Raw genomic sequence first — 21,840 nt, forward strand, 5'->3', positions numbered from 1 at the left:
CCCCATTATAATGAAGCTAACTTATCCCATTTTCTATCAAGATTCTAATAGAGAAGCTTATGATGGAAAACTGAAAATCATTAGCATATAAAATAAATAAATAAGACAGTATATCAAAGTTCAATAATAGTAAAATGAAATTATAGAATCCTAAATTTATTGGAGGTGAAACTATCATATTCTGAACTTCATTACATTTGATTTTGTTTTTTGTTTCTTTTGACTTAAGTAGTGATGAACATTATGATTAGTTGTTACGACACATGCAAATTACAGAGTTGTTTATGTCTATTTAAATCAAAATTGTATGCTTTAGTTGATGGTCCATTCAGTTATTTATTTAAATGAGTTGTCTTAGCTTATATAGAGAACTTTCTTGATTCCATTTTCCTTTTATTATACATTACATACTTTGAAAATCATGATAATATATGTGAATGTAAATATATAGGCATCTATAAATGAGTAATATGGATAGAAGTTGGATATATCAAAGATGAACTCAACGTGGTGATCTTAATCAAGATTTTATCGTAGGATTGGAAACATTTATTGAGTTTGCATGTAGTAAGCACTTTGAGTGGAATAGACATGGAGAAATGTCACGCAATAGTACTATAGAGCATTTTGCTTGGAAAGATAATAGTCCATACTATCATCTCTAGGAATCTAGTCCATTCCATTGGTTAAGATCAAGCAATGGTTATTAATAAAGCCCTATAATTTATATTAGCATTTAGAGATAATTCTAAGCTTTCTGCTTGATGTCTTGCTAGGATTTGGTTGACATTGTTATTCGATTCTTGCAAACTGTTGATTGTTGGTATTTTGGTCCTAGATGTTTGATGAAATTCTTTACTTTTAGTGACAGCTTTTTATGTTTTTTTTTTTTTTTTTTTTATTGTGATTGTGTTTTATTGTGTTTATTGATTGATGTTTGAGACTATATATAATTGAATTGTATTATATATTGAACAGGGAGAGAGTCTTATTTATAAAGGTTATTCTGCCGAATTTTTTTCTTACATTTTCTTTAAAAATTGCTTTTGTTTGTTAAATATAATTTGTAGGAAGGGCAATTGGGTCATTGTCCATCGTATTATGAACTGTTCAAGTATACACATACCAAACAACACGATGGGCAAACATTCATAACTGAAAAAGTCAAACAAATTCATGTAAGTTTAATTTATTTTAAGTTTTTTTTAAATATATATATAACTTTACATATATTCTGTATAAATTTCTTACATATTTTAGGAACAAGTTGCATCGCAACGGGAGATGTTGACAGAAAATGTGAGCAAGTACATGATAATCAATTATACTATGACGCGGTTGGTGGCACGACAAGAAAAAGAAGAATTTATGGACTTGCATATGGTTGTTTTGTTGTTAATGGTCCAACTAATGATAACACTTCTGACAATATGACCCCAACATCGCGACCATCTGACAATGCTACTTCTGCCAATGTACAAGATGAAATTCAGAATTTGAAGGCTACAATTCTCCTTATGCAACAACGACTTGATGCTATTGATGGCGGGGGAGCGAGTACTTCATCATCACCTCCATCTCAAATCAATTGATTTTAATAGTTGTTTGTGAATACTATTACAATGTTGTTTAGACTTGAATTGACTATTATTATGTATTAAATGTGGATTGATAATGTATAATTACTTGAACTTAATGTAGAATTATGTCATATTTTATTTCAGAATTAATAGTTTTTTTTTATATTAATATTTTAAAAACATTCATTACTATTTAAAAATCACAATTTTATTTCAAAATAATTCAAAAAGCGTGACGAAATTGCGACAAAATATAAGATTCGCGACGAAAAAAAATTCCGTCATTTTTTTTTGTGCGACGGAAAAGATAATATGGCGACGAAATATTCAGTTCAAAAATAGCGACGGAATTAACGTCGGAAACATTTCCGTTGCGAAAATTGCGACCGAATTGCGACGGAAAAATTCCGTTGAAAAATGGCGACGGAACTATTCCGTCGCCTAATTTTGCGACGGAACTATTCCGTCGTCTATCAAAATACGACAAGGTGATAGACGACGGAATAAATTCCGTCGCAAAACGCGATTCGCGACGAAAAAATTCCGTCGCGATTCGTGATTTTTCTTGTAGTGAATATTTAATTCATACACCTATTTTGGAAGAATTTTCGGATGAGTAAAAATAATTATTTTGAAATTTTATAAAGTAGAATTTAAGAAAATGAATTTTGGGTTGTCACACCATGGGCCGCCGTCGGTTGAGTGGTGGTGGCCGGAGGGTTAGCGGTCTGACCTTGATGATCACCGGTGGAGAAAGATGAAGGTAGTTGAGATGAGGACATGGTGGAAGACGAAAAGAAATTAAAGGAAGGACGACAAAGAGGGCTAACCTTAAAGGACGACGGCCGGGGGAAGCGGTGGAACTGACTCGGAAAAGCAAGAACGCCGGCTAGTTGAGATGAGGACATGGTGGAAGACGAAAAGAAATCAAATAGGGCTAACCTTAAAGGACGACGGCCGGGGGAAGTGGTGGAACTGACTCGGAAAAGCAAGAACGCCGGCCGCCGGAAAAAGGGAGTAAAGGGCTGCGGAATGGAGGATAATCGCTAGAGGATTTGGGAGATGAAAGAAGAGAGGTGCGGAAGAAGTGAAGGGATGAATGACTTAGGTATTTATAGATTTGGTCGGCTGTCCATATCGCGCCACGTGTCCTCAATTAAACGGTTAGGGAACAGACGTAACATCTGACAAAACGGTTACGGGAAAACGCTCCCCGAGACTGTAACCGGAAAGATTCGAGGAGTTGTCATAATTACATGTCAGCGACCGTACCACTTCGCAGGATCAATCGAGACAAAAGCGGGATCATTCAGTAGGAGAGCATGCCCTCGGCTGAGCACCAGCGTGCCTTGAAGAAAACGACATCAAGGCAGTCAGGCTTTCCCACTACACCCTTTGTTATTTTTCTACTTTTTTGGGTCATCGCTCCGCTAAACCCAAAAAAGTGAGAGACTGGTGATAGATACCTCAAATCGGGCACTCAGCTTGGAGAGTATGAATAGGCAGTCAGACTCGAGTACGGCATAACACTTGGCGATTCACGAGAAATGGCTTCTCTCGTTGTCCCCGCAACGCGAAGTACCCAGGACACCAGTCCGCCAAGCGGGTATGCTTACGGTCATGGTACCTGGTTGGCTCAGATATGCGACTAGGCTCGGTAGTCGGTGCATCCCTGACTGAGCTTCTGGAGAGTTCGGATGAACGACCAGGCTCGGTGGTCGGAGTGTCCTTGTCTAGGTGACTTAGCCTCCCTAGCCGGGCTACCAAGCCAGGCAGTCGGTGCGTCACCGACCGAGTGCACGCCCAACAAGTAGATTCTTTTTTCAGTTTAAGTAATTAACGCATTAATTATGGTAGATTCTATAGCTGATTCGGCTACACCTTTTTGACCTACTTATGTTGTAGGGAATTTATCTCATTGTATAAATACTCGCACGAGGTCATCATGTATAGGGGTCGGAATTTTCTCCATAATAACATCCCGTTACTCTGTCTCGCTCTCGGCATCTCTTTATTCCATCCCAAACCCTGATACTTTACAGTAGTGTTGGCTCGCCGAATGGCTACCCAAGGCCGTAAAACCAACAATTGTAAAAGTGAAGAATATTTAATGAAGATAAAACCAAGTGCAACACATATTTTGAAAAAGAAATATTAAAATTTTCTTCCATGCCTTTGCTTTTATTAATCAAGAGAATAGGAAGATGTTGAGGTTCATTGCTTGGACAAGTTTTTAAAATTCTTTTAGAAAAAAAAAAAGTGTCAGCCCGCGAGTCGACTTGCAGAGCCTGCCAACCCGTGTGAGGCGAGTTAGGGTCACACGATTCTTAGTCCACGGACCGACCCGCAAAAGCCCGTGAAACATTAGACCCGCGGTGGGATGGGCCTAATGGAGCGACCCAGCCCACTTTGACAACCCTATCCAAAAGGTATTGATACTTTCGAGAGTCTATTTAACTTTTATGTCAATGGTCAATAATAAATATTAATTAAACAAATCAAATTTAAATGTACCATTTTCCTCCGCATTTAGAATTACTTGTAGATCGAATTCTTGAAATTCTTTGGAGGCAAAAAGGCAAAATCCCTGACCCGTGAATTCTTGAATCCCCGGCCGGCCACATATGAGAACATTTCTCGGAACACCACATTCTTTCTTCTTTCCACGGCCTTTGTCTATATAACTCAGGCACCCTTCTTCCCCCACCCTTTTTCATGTCATTGGCGCCACCCTCCACCCCATCCTCTGTCCCGTACGTCTTCCCCAAAAGGCCAGGACAGTTGATCCAAGAACCCTCTCTTTCCACCATAAAATCTTTCTATCTGTATCACAACAATAGCATATGCATCCAAATTAAACAATATAATTAATTTTTATAAAAGTAATTAATTTGGAGTAAATTATATTATTAAACCAAAAAAAAAAATGGGAGGGTGTGCGTCCACTCCGAATGTGTTGCATGACGACGATGCGAACTCTTCGATGCCGCCATTGCCGCGGAAGAGAGACAAGACCACCTCGAAGATTAAGAAACTTGCAAAAAAGGCGTCGGCGAAGATGGAGGGAGGATTCGTGGCCGGAGATGATGATAATAACGCCACCAGCAAACGCCGTTCACTCAGCAAAAAGTTCAAGGAGGCTGTCAAAAAGGCGTCGTCCAGGAGGGAGGCTGGCGACGGTTCCAGACACCGTTCATTCAGCACCCACTCAGAGGTACTATACATACAACAATTTATTCATGCATGCATTTCATTATATATATACAAAGTAATTCTATCCTGTGATTAGAAATGGTAATTTGTCCCATTCCTCCGTGGGATTCTCAACTTCCATTCTAATGAGAATGGAAATTGAAAAAACAGGATAATGTATGTAATTCTCTATCGGGATGGGGACAGAAATAAGAATATCCCTCCTCCTCCTGGTCTTGTTCCGTTCCCGAATAATATAATTATTTGTGTAAGAGATTGCATTATTCCATGAACAGAACAAAGAAGAGGCGAAAGAAGAATTGTCTGCAACATCGATATCAAAATCCAAGTCTCAAGAAATTGAAAAGCTAATTAAATCTAACAAGGACCAGACAGTAGTGGCCCAGCCTGAAAATCCCCATTCTCCTACTGAAGTGGCACAAGATTTAGGATCAAAAATGGAGAAGCCAGAAGTTAAACCATCAACAACATATGACATGCCTGCAAGAAACACCTCAACACTTTCGGTGAGGACAACGCCAACATCATATGACATGCCTGCAACAAGAAACATCACCAAATCTCAGAATCTTTCGGAGATGAAAACGCCAGCATATGAGATGCCTGCAATAAGAACCATCACCAAATCTCAGACTCTTTCGGAGAGGAACTCCCCAACATATGACAAGTCTGCAAGAAGAAACTTCACCAAATCTCAAACAGTTTCACCATCATCAACGTATGACAAGTTCGGAAGAGACATCTCGAAATCTCAAATTCTTTCTTGGAAGAAAGAGGATCAAAGTCTTGCAGACAAAACCCAGAAATATGAGCCTCACTTCAGCAATAAAACAGGAGAGAAATCTGCAGAAGAAATAACCCTCCTACCCCAGAATCGTTTAGAGAAGACAATTAATGGCAAGCATGAACAAAAACCCTTGATATCTGAAACTCCTCCGGGGAAGAAGAAGACAACGGAACAAAACCCCATAAAAGAAGACACTCCAAAACCTTCTGAGAAGCCTGCAGAAGAAAACATACTGAAACCTGCTGGGATGATTCTTTTAGAGAAGAAAATTGAGGAAAAGCTTGAAGAAAAAACCCAGAAACCTCCTCCTTTGGATAAGCCTACACAACAAAACAACTCAAAACCAGAGATCTCTTCTGAGGAAAAAGTAGAAAAGAAAGAGTTAGAGAAGAAATTTGAGGAGGATAAGAAAACCGTAGAAGAAACCACCACGAAAACTCAGACTTTTGAGGCGAAAACAGAAGAGAAGCCTGCAGAAAAAGACAGCATCAACAGCTTGAAATCTGAAACTCTTTTAGATAAGAAAATTGAGGTGAAGGTTGCTGAAAATTCCTTGAAATTGGAGCCTCCATCCGACAAGAAAACAGAACAAAAGTCTGCTGAAGAAAATATCCCAAAAACTGAGACTTCTGAGAAGAAAACGGAAGAGGATCAATCAAAACAAAACACCTTGAAAGCTGAGACTCTTTTGGAGAAGAAAATTGATGAAACGGTACCTCCTGCTCCACTCTCATTTAAGAAAACAGAACAAAAGCCTGTCCAAGAAAACACCCTGAAAGTTGAGAAGAAAATAGAAGAGAAGCCTGCAGAACTAAACACCCCCCTAAAACCAGCTGAGACTCTTTTAATTAAGAAAATCCTTGCAGAAAAATCCCTAAAATCTGAACATTCTATGGAGAAAAATATTCAACAGAAGCCCACAAAAGAAAACACACCGATATCAAAGACATCATCTGAGAAGAAAACAGAAGAGAAGCCCACGAAAGAGAACACCCCAAAACCAGCTGACACTCTTTCAGAGAAGAAAATCGAGGATAAACCTGTAGAAAACTCCCTAAAATCTGAAGATTCTTCGGAGAAAAATATTCAACAGAAGCCCACAAAAGAAAACACATCGATATCAAAGACTTCATCTGAGAAGACAACAGAAGGGAAGCCCACGAAAGAGAACACCCTAAAACCAGTTGAGACTCTTTCAGATAAGAAAATCGAGGATAAACCTGCAGAAAACTCCCTAAAATCTGAAGATTCTTCGGAGAAAAGTATTCAACAGAAGCCCACACAAGAAAACACACCGATATCAAAGACTTCATCTGAGAAGCCCACGAAAGAGAACACTCCAAAACAAGCTGAGACTCTTCCAGAGAAGAAAATCAAGGTTAAACCTGCAGAAAACTCCCTAAAATCTGAAGATTCTTCAGAGAAAAATATTCAACAGAAGCCCACAAAAGAAAACACATCGATATCAAAGACTTCATTTGAGAAGAAAACAGAAGAGAAGCTCACGAAAGAGAACACCCTAAAACCAGCTCAGACTCTTTTAGAGAAGAAAATTGAGGATAAACCTGGAGAAAACTCCCTAAAATCTGAAGAAACTTCTGAGAAAAATATTCAACAGAAGCCCACAAAAGAAAACACGTCCATATCAACGACTTCATCTGAGAAGAAAACAGAAGAGAAGCTCACGAAAGAGAACACCCTAAAACCAGCTCAGACTCTTTTACAGAAGAAACTCGAGGATAAACCTGCAGAAAACTCCCTAAAATCTGAAGAAACTTCTGAGAAAAATATTCAACAGAAGCCCACAAAAGAAAACACATTGGCCTCAAAGACTTCATCTGAGAAGAAAACAGAAGAGAAGCCCACGGATGAAAACTCCCTAAAATCTAAAGATTCTTCGGAGAAAAATGTTCAACTTAAGCCCACAAAAGAAAACACATCGACCTCAAAGACTTCATCTGAGAAGAAAACAGAAGAGAAGCCCACAGATGAAAACTCCCTAAAATCTAAAGACTCTTCGGAGAAAAATGTTCAACAGAAGCCCACAAAAGAAAACACATCGACCTCAAAGACTTCATCTGAGAAGAAAACAGAAGAGAAGCCCATGGCGGAAGAAAACACCCTAAAACCTGAGACTCATTTAGAGAAGAAAATCGAGGAAAAACCTGCAAAAACCCTCCAAATATCTGAGGGTCCTTCGGACAAAAACATTGAGCAGAGCCCCACAGAAGAAAACACAACGCCCGGGATACCAAAGACTCCATCTGAGAAGAAAAAAGAAGAGGGCCACAGAAGACAAAGCAGCATGAAATTTGGGATTCCTTTCTTTACGAGAAGAGAAGAAAAGTCTGCAAACATGTACCGGCCGAAATCTGAGAGTTCGTTGGCAAAGCAAGTAGAAGAAAACCCAAAACCAGACTCCCCACAACCTGAAGGAACTAAGGAGAATGAACCCGTGGCACCTGATATGACCATTTTTATGAAGGAAATGGAAGCGAAATGGATAGGGATATGAGTATAGAGTTGCAGAAGCAGAAAGATAAATTCGATCAGAGAGAATTTTGTAGGGAGATAGACAACTTTAAGTTTGTGTAGCAATTAACCTCCTTAATGCTTCTTTGATTACACTATTTACCTTTCCTTTGTAGGGTGAATTTCAATAGATTTTCACTGAACTGTAGCAAAATTGTATCAAAACTGTAGTTATAATACTCCATTCTGGTTACAGCTTCTGCCGGTGGCATTCCTGTAATTTTCAGCAACTTCCAACTAACTTTAACCGCCTCACTACATCTAACAACCAACTAACACCGTTCCGTCGTTTTGGAATGTTTACAATTTTTAATTTCCATTCAAGTGCAAACTCATAAACTCTTCGTACAAAGAATCCACTGCACAGGAATATTACCACGAAAAGGCAAAAGAAATCTTCTGCTATGATAGAAAAGTAACTTATAAATTTGTCTTACTAGATCCTCATCAATTAGAGTTTATTTATTTTTATATGTTTTTGTCAAGCCACATAAAAGGAGAGAGCAGAGGGAGTAAAAGAGTAAAAACAGAGGGAGGGGATGATGAGAACTGATTGTATTGTATTAACGGAACATAATTACAATGAGATCAGATGATGTGAATATATACAATATAGAGTCACAGTGTGACAAGGATAAGAAGTAGAGAGTCACAGTGTGACAAGGATAAGGAGTTCTAAATAGACTCAAATACAGAGTCCTAATACTCCCCCTCAAGCACAGTGTATACTAGTAACCTGTAGCTTGTCCCTTAGGGAAGAAAATCTAGGTCCAGACAAAGCTTTGGTGAAGATATCAGCAAGTTGATCCTTTGTGGAGATGAAGTTGACTTGGATATCACCCGAAGCTACTCGATCACGAACAAAATGATAATCAATCTCCACATGCTTGGTGCGCGCATGAAAGATTGGGTTGGCACTCATATATGTAGCTCCTAGATTATCACACAATAATTGTGGAATGGAAATACCCGGAATCTGTATCTCACGCAGTAATGACATAATCCATAGAACCTCAGCACAAACATCTGCAAGCGCTTTGTATTCAGCCTCAGTGGATGACCTGGCAACAGTTCTCTGTTTCTTGCAAACCCAGGATATAAGATTACTCCCCAAGAAAACAGCAAAACCACTCGTGGATTTTCGATACTCAGGACAACCAGCCCAATCAGATCAGAGAAGGCATGAATGTCTCTAAATGAGCACCGTCGTATGCCTAAACCATGATCAACTGTTCCCTTAACATACCTGAGTACCCGTTTGAGCTGCTCTGTGACATGGTTGGAGCATGCATATGCTGGCATAACTGATTAACTGCAAAGGATAGGTCAGGTCGTGTGACAGTGAGATATTGCAGTGCTCCAGCTAGACTCCTATACTGTTTGGGATCATCATATAAATCTGAATTGGAGGGGACAGTTTTCGAGACAGAGATAGGTGTAGAAAGGGGTTCGCATTCAGACATTCCAGCCCGTTTTAAAATATCATTCATATACCGTTGTTGAGATAAAATAATCCCATTGTCACTCTTAACTGTTTCAATACCCAGAAAGAAATTTGGTTCACCAAGATCTCTGATTTTGAATGTAGTAGACAATTTGGACAAGAGCTGAGACATAATACCCTGATCACTTCCCATTACAAGAATGTCATCCACGTATACCAATAGATAAACCAAAGCAGAGTCTTTAGAGTAATAGAACAGAGAGACATCTGTCTTGGACGCTTGAAAGCCAACTGATAGTAAGAACGTATGTAGTCGATTAAACCAGGCTCTGGGAGCTTGTTTTAACCCATACAGAGATTTTTTTAACAAACAAACATGATTCGGGAAGTTAGCATCAATATAACCAGGGGGTTGCTTCATATAAACTGTTTCAGCCAGATTACCATTCGGAAAAACATTATGAACATCTAGCTGTTTGATAGACCACCCAGATGATAAAGCTAGAGATAGAAGGAGTCTTACAGTCGTAGGCTTTACCACTGGACTAAATGTGTCGAAGAAGTCCTGGCCTGGAACCTGATTAAAACCTTTCGCAACCAGTCCGGCTTTATGCCTTTCAATAGTACCATCAGCCTTTCTTTTCGTAAGAAACACCCATTTACAGCCAATAATAAGAAACACCCACCCACCAGCCTGGCCATGTGTTGTTATGCAGGAGAGCATTGAATTCTTGGTCCATGGCTTCACGCCACTCAGGATATTTGACAGCTTGAGAGTGACATGTGGGTTCCGTGGGAAGCACCTGAGCTGCTAGAGCAAAAAGAGGAGCATCTGCGTTGCTGCGAGTGGCCATAGAGTGAGCACGGACATTGGGCCTGATGGACCGCTCACGTGGACGGCCTCGCCGGCGAGCAACGGGCTCCACAGGATCACCTGACGAGGCAGCCTGTCCGGGATCCACGGCTGGTTCGAATGAAGCTGGTAGCGGCGGTTCTGGCGGCTCATCATTGGACACGGCAGGAATATGTGTGCTATGACTTAGAACAGATTCCGCCCAAGGTCCAGAAAACAGAGTAGATAGATCCTGCAAAGAAGTTTTAGTAGCAAAGGGGAAAACTTCTTCATCAAATCTGACATGCCTGCATGTGTAAATCTTATTAGTATGTAAGTCCATGCATCTGTACCCCCTAAAGGACTCAGGATAACCTAGGAAGACACATGGAGAAGACCTGTATGACATCTTATGACGATTATATGGTCGAAGATGAGGATAGCATAAACACCCAAAGACACGAAGGAAAAGATAGGAAGGAGGGGATTTATGTAACAGGAGATGAGGACTGGAGTTATTTAATACAGAAGATGGCATTCTGTTAATTAAATAGACAGCAGTCTCAAAGGCAAAATCCCAAAATTTCAAAGGAACAGAGGCATGAGCTAGAAGAGCCAGACCAGTTTCAACAATGTGACGATGTTTTCGTTCAACACGACCATTTTGTTCATGTGTATAGGCACAGGATTGTCTATGTTGAATTCCTAATTGAACAAACGAAGAATGCAATTTCTTGTACTCAGCACCTAAATCAGACTGAATGGCCTTTATTTTGCAATTAAAGGGCCGTTCAACAAGAGTACGAAATTTATCAAAGATGGCATAAAGATCAGACTTTAATTTCATAGGGAAGAAACATGTATAACGGAATAGTCATCCACAAAGATCACAAAATAAGGGAAGCCAGAAGTAGATAAAGTGGGCGCAGGACCCCAAATGTCTGTGTGAATAAGATCTAGGACTTGAGAACTAGAGGAAGCAACACGAGGGAGGGGAAAACGGGCAGATTTGCCTAATTGACATGCATTGCATAAAGAATTATGACAACGAATATTATCACGAGACCCACTAACCAAACAAGAACGAAGTATATGGCTAAGAACACGGTTATGAGGATGACCCAGATGATTGTGCCAAGTGGAAGCCGAGGCACGAGCGGAAAGAAACGCTGACGGAGACGAACTAGGTAATGAAAGTGTGTATAGTCCCCCCGAACAATTGCCCCGAAGAAGTATTTCCTTGGTATTGATATCCTTCACAACAAAAAGGAGGGGTGAAACTCAAAAAAAAGACTTTATTATCGGATGCAAACTTCTGAACAAATAATAAAGAATTAGACAAACGTGGAACGTGAAGTATATCAGACAATGTAAATGATCTAGAAGGGGTATTAAAAGAGGCATGACCAACATGACTAATAGATAAACCCATACCGTCACCGACACGTAAAGTGTCATTACCAGTGTACTTCTTCGATGTAGAAAGGGCAGCGATGTTTGGAGTTGCATGATTTGTGGCTCCAGTGTCCGGAACCCAAGTATGAGAATTTGACGAGGTTTTAGCAACTAAACCATTCTGAAACACCAAATTAGCCTGAGAACCCGGAGCCCCTGAATATCGCCGAAAACAGTTGATTCCCGTGTGACCGAAACTTTTACAAATTTGACACGGATCATTATAACGCCGAAAACAATTGGCTCCCGTGTGACCAAAACGTTTACAAATTTGACATGGATCATCATAGCGCCAAAAACAATTGACTCCCGTGTGACCAAAACGTTTACAAATTTGACACGGATCATCATAGCGCCAAAAACAATTGACCCCTGTGTGACCAAAACGTTTACAAATTTGACATGGATCATCATAACCACGTCTGCCATGCTGCTGAGCTTGATGCGGATTACCACAACCCATGAATCCTAAGCTGGACGGCGGCGAAGACGACTTCTTTGAAGAGATCATGGACGAGGTTTCGGAGATCAGAGGGACGAGCTGTTGTGGGGATGAATATTTTGTTTTCTTGCTTGGGTTTGTGTGACGTCTACAACCCCTCAAGTGTTTCTAATTAACCATTATTTTTGAAAGATAATGGTAATGTTTTCAGAAATCACCGAATTGTGTTTTTTTTTTTTTTTTTTGGAACCCTAGCTAACTGATACCAGATGAGAACTGATTGTATTGTATTAACTGAACATAATTACAATGAGATCAGATGATGTGAATATATACAATAGAGAGTCACAGTGTGACAAGGATAAGAAGTAGAGAGTCACAGTGTGACAAGGATAAGGAGTTCTAAATAGACTCAAATACAGAGTCCTAATAGGGTTAGAAAAGCAGTCGTTATATCGTGCACCGCGCGTTAAACGGTGTCGTTTCTGTAGTTATAACGGAGTGACACTAAGTGTGTCTAAACTGACACTGTCTCACGTATTATTTTTATATTATCAAATGAAACTGCAGTTATATCAAAATGATACTGTAGTTGTGGTGAAATGAAACTACAGTATATATAAAATAAAACTGAATAACATTTCACATATTTGAGTGTATATTGTACAATGAAGCTATAATTATATTGAAATGATCATGTAGTTGTGTTTTAGTGAAACTATAGTGTATATAAAATAAAATTAAATAATATTTACACATATTTGAGTGTATAAATATTGAATGAAACTTTAGTTATATCGAAATGAAACTGTAGTTGTGTTGAACTGAAACTGCAATGTATACAAAATAAAACTGAAGAACAGAGTTATTTTTTGCGAAAATTCTGTTTATTTTCATTAAATAAAACGACGTCGTTTTGATGCGCGGTGCATAATCGATTATGCACCGCGGTGAACGATATAATTTGCCTTAGAAAAGGGTTATCAAAAAGAAAAAGTTTTACACCGCCACCGGGTACAATTGGTGAGCATAACGGCACCAACCCGACATTTCCTTTTCTTTTTCTTTTTCCATGGGGCCTACAAAAAAACTTCCATCATGCAATTTTTCCTCTCTTCCCTTGCTTCTCTCACCTCTAAGTAAGTCTCTCTCTCCTCCATCAAAACAAAAAATCCTTCCAAAAACCAATTAGTGATACTCTTAACTAATTAGATTTTTTTTAAGAAAATAAAATATTAAAGAAAGAAAAACCGAATATTGTTGTAAATTATGATTTATTGTGGCTATTATTCTATCCCACTCTCATACTTTCTAGGATCATGAATCGATAGTTTTTTTTTTTTTTTTTTTTTTTTTTTTTTTTTTTTTTTTTTTTTAAGAATCAAGAACTACATTCCACACCAAAAGGGCATATAGCCTTACAAGAGACGCCATAGGTCCAAAAGTGACCTATGGCTTGAAATTATAAGAGGCAAAGCCTTACAAACTAAGGGCCAAAGATGGCCTAAATGACAAAGAGCCATATGGCCTTACAAAACCACAAGACTAAAGAGCCTAAATCTACAAAGCCTTTAAAAGGCTTTACAACTATAAACACAACAAGGCCAATTGGCCTTTGGTCATAACCAAGCACAAGGGTCCACCCATCAAGATGAACCCTCCTTATTCCTCCTTACAAATATCCCTCTTACATGTTCTCATAATTCCACAATGGTCCACCCATCTAGGTGAACCCTCCTTTCCCTCCATTCTAGATCACATCACAGCCAGCTCTATCAAGCTCTATAACTCACTGCCCATAGAGATTCTGCCCAAGTCATGACAGAATTAATTCCCAACCGCCCCAAACCAGTTCTATATCATAAGGGTCCTAGTTGCTGCATCAATAGAATCAGAAAATCTTCTAGACATGAGGTATCATTTTCCATTGTGGAATCCACCCCATGGCAGGAGTGCCTTCCACTAAAAGCTTTAGGGACCCCTGCAGCTAGACTCCATAATAAGTAAGCCACAACAGCCCACTCAGATAATCCAAGACCATAAGCTTCTACTCAGATAATAGTCAAGTCCACTTCTTATTCCAGAATCTCAAACATGGGATCAATCAGAGAGTCAGGTCACCAGTTTGCATTCCTCTTGATTTTATGTCTATCAAATGCAGAGATCTATGCATTACATTACAGCTGCACAGTTAGACTTTCAACCTGCAGCACCATCTTCATGATTACAGAATGTAGCAGAATCCTCCACTGGTTCCAGCTTCAGATCACTGCCACAAGCAGCTGCATCAATTCTGAATTTCTTCAAGTGTCTAGCAGAGAGGGGCATCCCAGAATAGAAGCATCCCTTCACTTGCTTCTGCAAAAGCTTCTTAATCTCGCTCAACATCAGAGTTCCAGGGTGCAGATCTTCTAAAAGCAATTTAAGACCACCTAAATAAGTGGCCCTCCTTACACCACCCTTCCAACCTCCCTTCTATTTTGTTTTCTTTTCTATTTACATCAATTTAGTCTAGCCTCCCTAAATTTTGATAGGTCTTTAAGCTTATCTAAGTATAAAATCATTGTTTTTTCCACTATTTCCCCTTTTCTTCTCTCAAATTCTTGCAACCCCATCTCCTTCTTTATTTTTGACATGTGTACAAATATCTCATGTTTAGCTTCTTCCCATGCCTCCTTATTAACCACAAATGATCTATGCTCAGCCCCGGACTTAATATTTGTACGACTCTGTTTCGGTTCAATGTCTTCCTTAGCAGAAATAGGCTTCTCAGGGCCAACTTCCATTGGAGCTTTCTCTTCAACTTGTCCCTCCATACTCTTCTTTCCACTCTCCTCCTCCACCATATCTGCCAATCTAGGATTTGAGACTTGCCTCTGATTTGGCCAGTCTATCGAGCTATCAGAGCTTTCATTCGATGAAGGCTCACCAGGGCTTTCTGAATGAGAACAATCAGATTTCCTCATACCTTTTTCTGCATATTTGCTCTTTCTTGAGCTTAGTTTTCTAATAATGTTGTGTTGGTCCCGATAGGGTGGTAAAAAGTCTAGAGAGGGGGGGGGGGGGGTGAATAGACTTTTTAAACTTTTTCACAATAAATAACTCTTTGGTAATTTCAACTCTAAGTAACAAGTAAATAGAGAAGTAATTAAAGTGAAATGCACAGCGGAATAAATAGGTGTAAAGAGTTATGCGCAACCAGTAATTTAAATCACATGCACGTGTGGAATTAATGCTCAGATGAGGTGTAAGGATGACATGAATATCTTGAATATTTAAAGGAGAAGGTTCACTCAATATTTAACAATAATATTCAAGACTATAGATAAGATTTTCGTGTCACGTCGATCGTGTGATAAATGTTACATGCAACACGTCAAACTTGCTTAGAATAATTCAAATGTTAAGCATGGAAAGTTTGAGTTACATGCATACGTGAAAACATGCTAAACCCGAAAGATTAAGATAAACTATGAATAGTAAACGGGTTAGTCGGATAAGATAGATAAATAGAGCGAATTATGTAAGTGCGGTATGTAAATGAGAGAGGCTTTTTATAGTGGTTCGAAAGTGGCGTAATCTTCCTAGTCCACTTTACTCCATTCACTTCTAGGAGTAATTCACTATTTTCCACACACAGTTACAATAGTGAATAAGCGCTACACAAGCACTTCTTCCGGATGTTTTGCACACAACTACACCCAACTCCGAGTGTGTTGCACACAGCTACACTCAACTTCGAGTATTTCGCACACAGCTATACTCAACGCCAACCAAGTGTTTTGCACACAGCTACACTTAGCAACTCCGAGTGTTTTGCACACAGCTACACTCACTAGAGTATTTCGCACACAGCTATACTCTTCTAACAATTACAAATACAAAGGTAATTGTATCTCTCTCCAACTATTTTTGAGACTATTCAGACTAAGTCTCTAATGAATATTTGAGCACTTGCACTTGTTTTTCTCGTGTGTATTCACGTCTCCTTTTTTGTATTCACCTCTATGCTTTCTTCAAGTCTTCATGGCCTTTTTATAGATAACCAAATATATCCGTTGGAGTGGGATAATTTGATATTTGAAATTTGAATCTTCATAGCCTGATATTGTTGACAACGGTATATCTTCAATTTTGATTTGATTGTCAACTTGCCTGACAAAATAATATTTTATCTCAACTTGATTTTCAAGTTGTTTCTTAAAATATTATTTTTGTTGTCAATTTGAATTTCCAACGAATCTTTGAAATAAATCCTTCTGATAGGATTTATTTCTAGGATAAGTTTTTATATTCACGTCTTCATAAATATTTTTCCGTTCTGATCAATATCTTCAGGCAATTTTGGATTTTGGTGACATGTGGGCTGATTCAAAATAAATTCCTTCGAATTTATCCATTTTCAGATCATCTTGCTTCTTTGCCACATTGTGCTCCTTTGACTTAGGCACTTCTTGCTTGTTGACTTGAACATTGTGCTTTTCTGATTTGGTCACATTGTGCCCCTTTAGACACATCGTATTTGTTCACATTGTGCTTCTTTTGACACATCGTGCTCCTTTCAGACATTGTGCTCTTTAGGAACATTGTGCTCCTTGGGCACATCTTGCTTGTACACATCGTGCTCCTTAAGAACATTGTGCTTGTCCGAATTCTTGACTTGTAAAAAATAAGTCCTTGGGGGGAATCAATCTTGGGTATAATCGTTTTATATAAGGACATCTACCATTTCACCATTAGGCTCATCCAGTTATTTGTTGTAACGCCATTCATTTATGCTTCTTTTCTCGGATGAATACTTGTAGGACCAAAATTAATTTTCCAAATTAATTTTGTTCTTCATATGGTAGATTTCCTTTGACTCGATACTCTGATTTATGATGCTTGTACTAGAGATCTAAAAACTAAGGGGATCTATAGTACATTTGGCTCATCAAAACTTACAAAAATATTCCTATCAATTTTCCCCCTTTTTGATGACGCCAAAACCTATACTCAGTCATTTGGCTGTCTTTTAAAAAAGAATTATTTTTCAAAAGATTTTATTATTCTAGACATAGCCATGACGAGTTTAACATTTGATTTTGACTCTAGGAAAGGTATTTTTAGCAACAAAAATTCCTATTCGCATTTTTGGATTTTAATGGTAACGAATTTTGCAATTTTCCAGTTTATGCGATTTTAATACAATCTAAGCTAAAAATTTTACCTTTCAAGACAAATAAAAATATCAATAGAAAAAAAAACTTAAAAGCATCATAAACAGATAATCGAAGAGCATCATTGCAAATTGTTTTATGGTCATACTCCAAGTTCGTAGACCATACAAAACATTGTGACATCAATCATACAAATCATTTGATTATTCTATTTCTCCTTTCTTCTAGCACATGATTTATATGATTCTTAACTTCAATGAAATTGTCACTAATGGCATAATCGTTGCATACCTGCCCAATCACGTAGTAGTTAAATGCTTCAATAATGTTGTTCCCGGGCAGTACACTTTCTTCATACCATATGATGCATTCTTCTATGTTTCTGTCTCCTTGAAGCTCGGCATCATTGACTTTGATGTAGTCTCTAAGCACCATGATCACCAAAGATCTTGCATAGCTCTTGATTCTCCTGAAATTCTCATTCGAAACCCACAAGTTTTGGTCACTTGGACCACTCTTCTTCATTCCTTTTGGTAGATCATTCAAGTTGCCAATCTTGGCAATTCAACTCTACCATCTCTTGGTGTGGATTCCAAATAAAGAGCTGCTTTGTTGTACCAATTTATTTGTTCTTGATTGCCTCCTGCACAAACAATTTCACGAAATGAACGGTGAGTGGTATTTGTACTGCTTGATCCACCTGGACTGCCTGCATCACCACCGAACCAATATTCCATTCCTCATCTTCTTGCAACATTGGATCTGCCAGCAGATCTGCCTCCTCCTCTACTACTGCTTGTACCAACATTTCTGGTAGCCATGGCAGTCATGATCATTTCCAGCATGCCTTCCAAATGACTGAATCTCTCTTCCCCCTTTTTGGCGTAATTATTCAGTGTATGTACCGATTCACGAAGAGATGAAACAGATTCAGAGATGTTTTCATATGAACCTCGAAGGCAGCCTACTTTGGTGTTGATGGAGATGAGATCTGTGTGGACATCACCAATTTGCTTCTCATGTTGATGTACCACATTGAGAATTCCCTGACTTTGATTCACGGCAATTGCTTCATTGGCTTTTCCAGCATTTTTGAGGATTTGAGACAGTTGGATGTAGAACTCATTGAGTTGTCCTTTGACATTTGTATTTAATCCGCCAACTTGTCTCTCAAGTGCTTGATGTGTATCAATCAAGTGTTGTTGACTCCTTCGGTTTTCATCAAATGAGGTTTCAAATTTTCCTCCTTGAGTATTGACAACATGATCCACATGAGTGTAGATACCTTGAATCATGCTCTCCATTCGGTCAACTAGACTTAGTACAACATTTTTCAGATTTTTCAATTGTGCATTTGATGTAGTGCCATCAAGATTTTGCTCTTCTTGGGTCGCGAGAATACATCTTGCTCCTTCTTGAGCAGAATTATCTCTAAGCATGTGAGATTTTGCTTGAGTTTCCAACAAATTTCTTTCTTCTTCCGGCGTGTGTTCTTCTAACACGTGTGTGTCACCTTGGACACTTTCTGCATGTGTAGACTGATTTTCTTCCGTGTGGTGGCTGTCATGCATGGCTTGATCTTCATGGCTAATTTCAGTCTGATTCAACACACTAACATCATATAATTCGATGTCCATCAAAAGTGGATTCACACCATGTTGATCAAAAAGTTGAGTATGTGTGGCATTGTCTCCTTCTTCGTGTCTAGTAAGCTCAATGGGTTGATCAAAATCATCAATATCAACCAAAAAATCATCTTCAGTTGGCATGTTCTCTTGTACTGTGTTGACATGAGAAGTCTCGGCCAATTTGGCTTTTAGCTTACTCACAAATGCCACTCCATTTACGATTGAGATCAATGTTGCATGGCCAATATCAAAACTGCCGATCAATTGTAAAGAAAATGCTTCTTCTTCTTCCATACTTGGTCCTCTTGTCATCAATTCTTCATAAGAGCCAAGTCTCCAATTTCTCCAATTTAGAACTCTTTGATACTCATTCACTAGAATTGAATCAAGTCCATCAACTTGATAAATCTCTTCATTCGTCACTGTTTCCAGTTCGGCTATCCGTATGAAAGGGTTCATGATGTTTTGGCTTGTGTTGGGATCAAGATTTGAGGTAGGGTGTAACACCCCCCCAAAACACATGCTATAAAAAAGTCTTAACACATGCAGATAACACAACAAAACAACTAGCACAGCGGAAGATTAAAAGATAACTGGATAAACATAAATCCAAGTCATGGGGTGTTATGCCACGTTCATCAACAAAGATGAACGCTACGGCCAAATCTGCATGGTATACAACTATCCCAAATCTCACAAGTCTACAACTAGATAGGCACACAGGCCATAAAACAAACGGAAGGAGTGATGCTATCGGGCACTAGACTGCGCGCTCGTCTAGACATCACCTGAAATATCACAAATAAACATGGGTCGACGCCCGGTCAGCGAATAATGCTGGTAACCCACCAATACATGTGAAATAACATACATAAGTAAGGTATAAGTTGTAAAACCATTTTCGAAACTTAATACATACATACATATATATATATATATATATATATATATATATATTTATATATATATATATATAAGTGTAAAACCAAGAGTAAAAGCAACCGTAAGACTCAACACTCTCAACAACAACACACGCGAACACATCCCAAGACCACAAGAACAACACGACACACAAAAGAGTCAAGGCATGATCTATCATCACTCAATAGATCAAAACCCGACAAGCACAACGCAAAAGAATAAGACTCACACAACCGGCAACACATGCCAAGGCAACACATGCCTTTGTGACTACACACGTCACAAGAGAAGAACTCACCACAGTGGCTACAATAGCCCTCGTGACATCACCCATCACGAGTTGATATGCCTGCCTTATGCCCGATTCCAACCTTATGGCTACCCCCAACCTTGTTTCTTCTTCCCAACCATTACCTCCAGGACCACTGTACTTCTTAGTCCAACCTTTTCCCTCCTGGGACCGTCGTCCCCCACCAACAAACCACCAACAAAGCCACCAATTTCATAGTACACAAGGTACCGTACACACACACGGCGACACACGCCTTCCCAAGAAAATACGTGAACCTGACACACAGGTCACAACTCCATAATCACGTCACGACCACCACGAGGACCGCTGCAATACCTTGGTGACTAGTGTCCCATACCACTAATCATGAAATCCAGGTAAAGCCACACACGCATCACACCTCAACAGGAATCAATCAACGGATTACAACGAAGGTATGAAACATACTCAATCAAGGAATGGAACAAAGTCCAACAACAACAACGATGAATAACACAAGTTATTATCAACCCATCGGAAGGTACAAATAACACACAGGCTAGCATTTAGACACCGAACTAGTATGCTTATCAAACGGATAAACCAAAGGTAGTTCCGAGGAACACACAAGACACATCACGGTTCAACGAAACACAATGTTGAACACTTAGCACGATTCAAGACACCAAAGTCCTACATGGATACCTACCACATAGTTCTAGACATACGAAACATCAAGAAGACACTCAAATAGTTCCACAAAAGAACATCGGGAAGTCCAAAGACCAAATACCGAGTCAAAAGAATCACGGGGAACAAATCTCCCAACATCTAACATAGGGTACCCGCGGGTAGGCCCACGGGTTGGCCCCTACCCGCGGTTCCGCCCGCGGGTACAGGCCTCCCACCTTGTGTACCCCGCGGGTGGGCCTCTTACCCGCCGTTCCGCCCGCGGGTACAACTTGTACCACAACACCACACTTTGCGAAATTCATCTCCAAACACAAATTTAAGTCCAAAACATGTCAAATCTCACCCAATACAACAAAATGACTTGAATCATAGGAAATGCCAAGCAATGGCACAAATGAACCCTAAACACAAGCTCTAGATATGCATTTTCACAAGAACATGCATAAACACTCACATTTCATAGCTAAACACATGTAGAATCCAAGAAATCACATATAGGTAAGCAAAATAGATTTTGTAGAGCATGGGTTACCTCTTGTAGACTAAAAGACTTCACTTTACACCTTAACAAGCTCTTCTCAAGGCTCACCTTCCAAACCCACTTCAAGAACAAACCAAAAGATCATAAAGATCCTACCTTTAAGAAAAGACACCTAAGATGAAACAAAAAACACAAGATGGACCTAAATCTTACCCTCCTAGATGCCCAAATATAAGAAAGGTTGAATCTTGGAAGCAACTCTTGAAGTCTTGGCAAGGTCTCAACTTGGCTTGGAAGAAAAGCTACTCACCTTTTTAGAGAGAAGGTAGAGCTAGATTTTTAGAAAGTGTAAGGGATAGAATGAAGATGTCTACTAGGTTAGGTTACAATACTAACACCATG

At 39.2% G+C, this 21,840-nt stretch overlaps 1 long non-coding RNA gene across 1 annotated transcript; it reads left to right on the top strand.

Moving 5' to 3' along the window:
* The first annotated feature begins 1,156 nt into the window (after positions 1-1,156).
* On the top strand, positions 1,157-18,792 carry LOC109174696. The gene is made up of 4 exons (XR_002053151.1): positions 1,157-1,178; positions 1,261-1,707; positions 9,756-9,758; positions 18,782-18,792. It is a non-coding gene; the product is annotated as an uncharacterized LOC109174696 (long non-coding RNA).
* Positions 18,793-21,840: the final 3,048 nt, after the last annotated feature.

Source organism: Ipomoea nil, unplaced genomic scaffold (assembly GCF_001879475.1).
Source record: "Ipomoea nil cultivar Tokyo-kokei standard unplaced genomic scaffold, Asagao_1.1 scaffold0656, whole genome shotgun sequence".
Taxonomy (NCBI): domain Eukaryota; kingdom Viridiplantae; phylum Streptophyta; class Magnoliopsida; order Solanales; family Convolvulaceae; genus Ipomoea; species Ipomoea nil.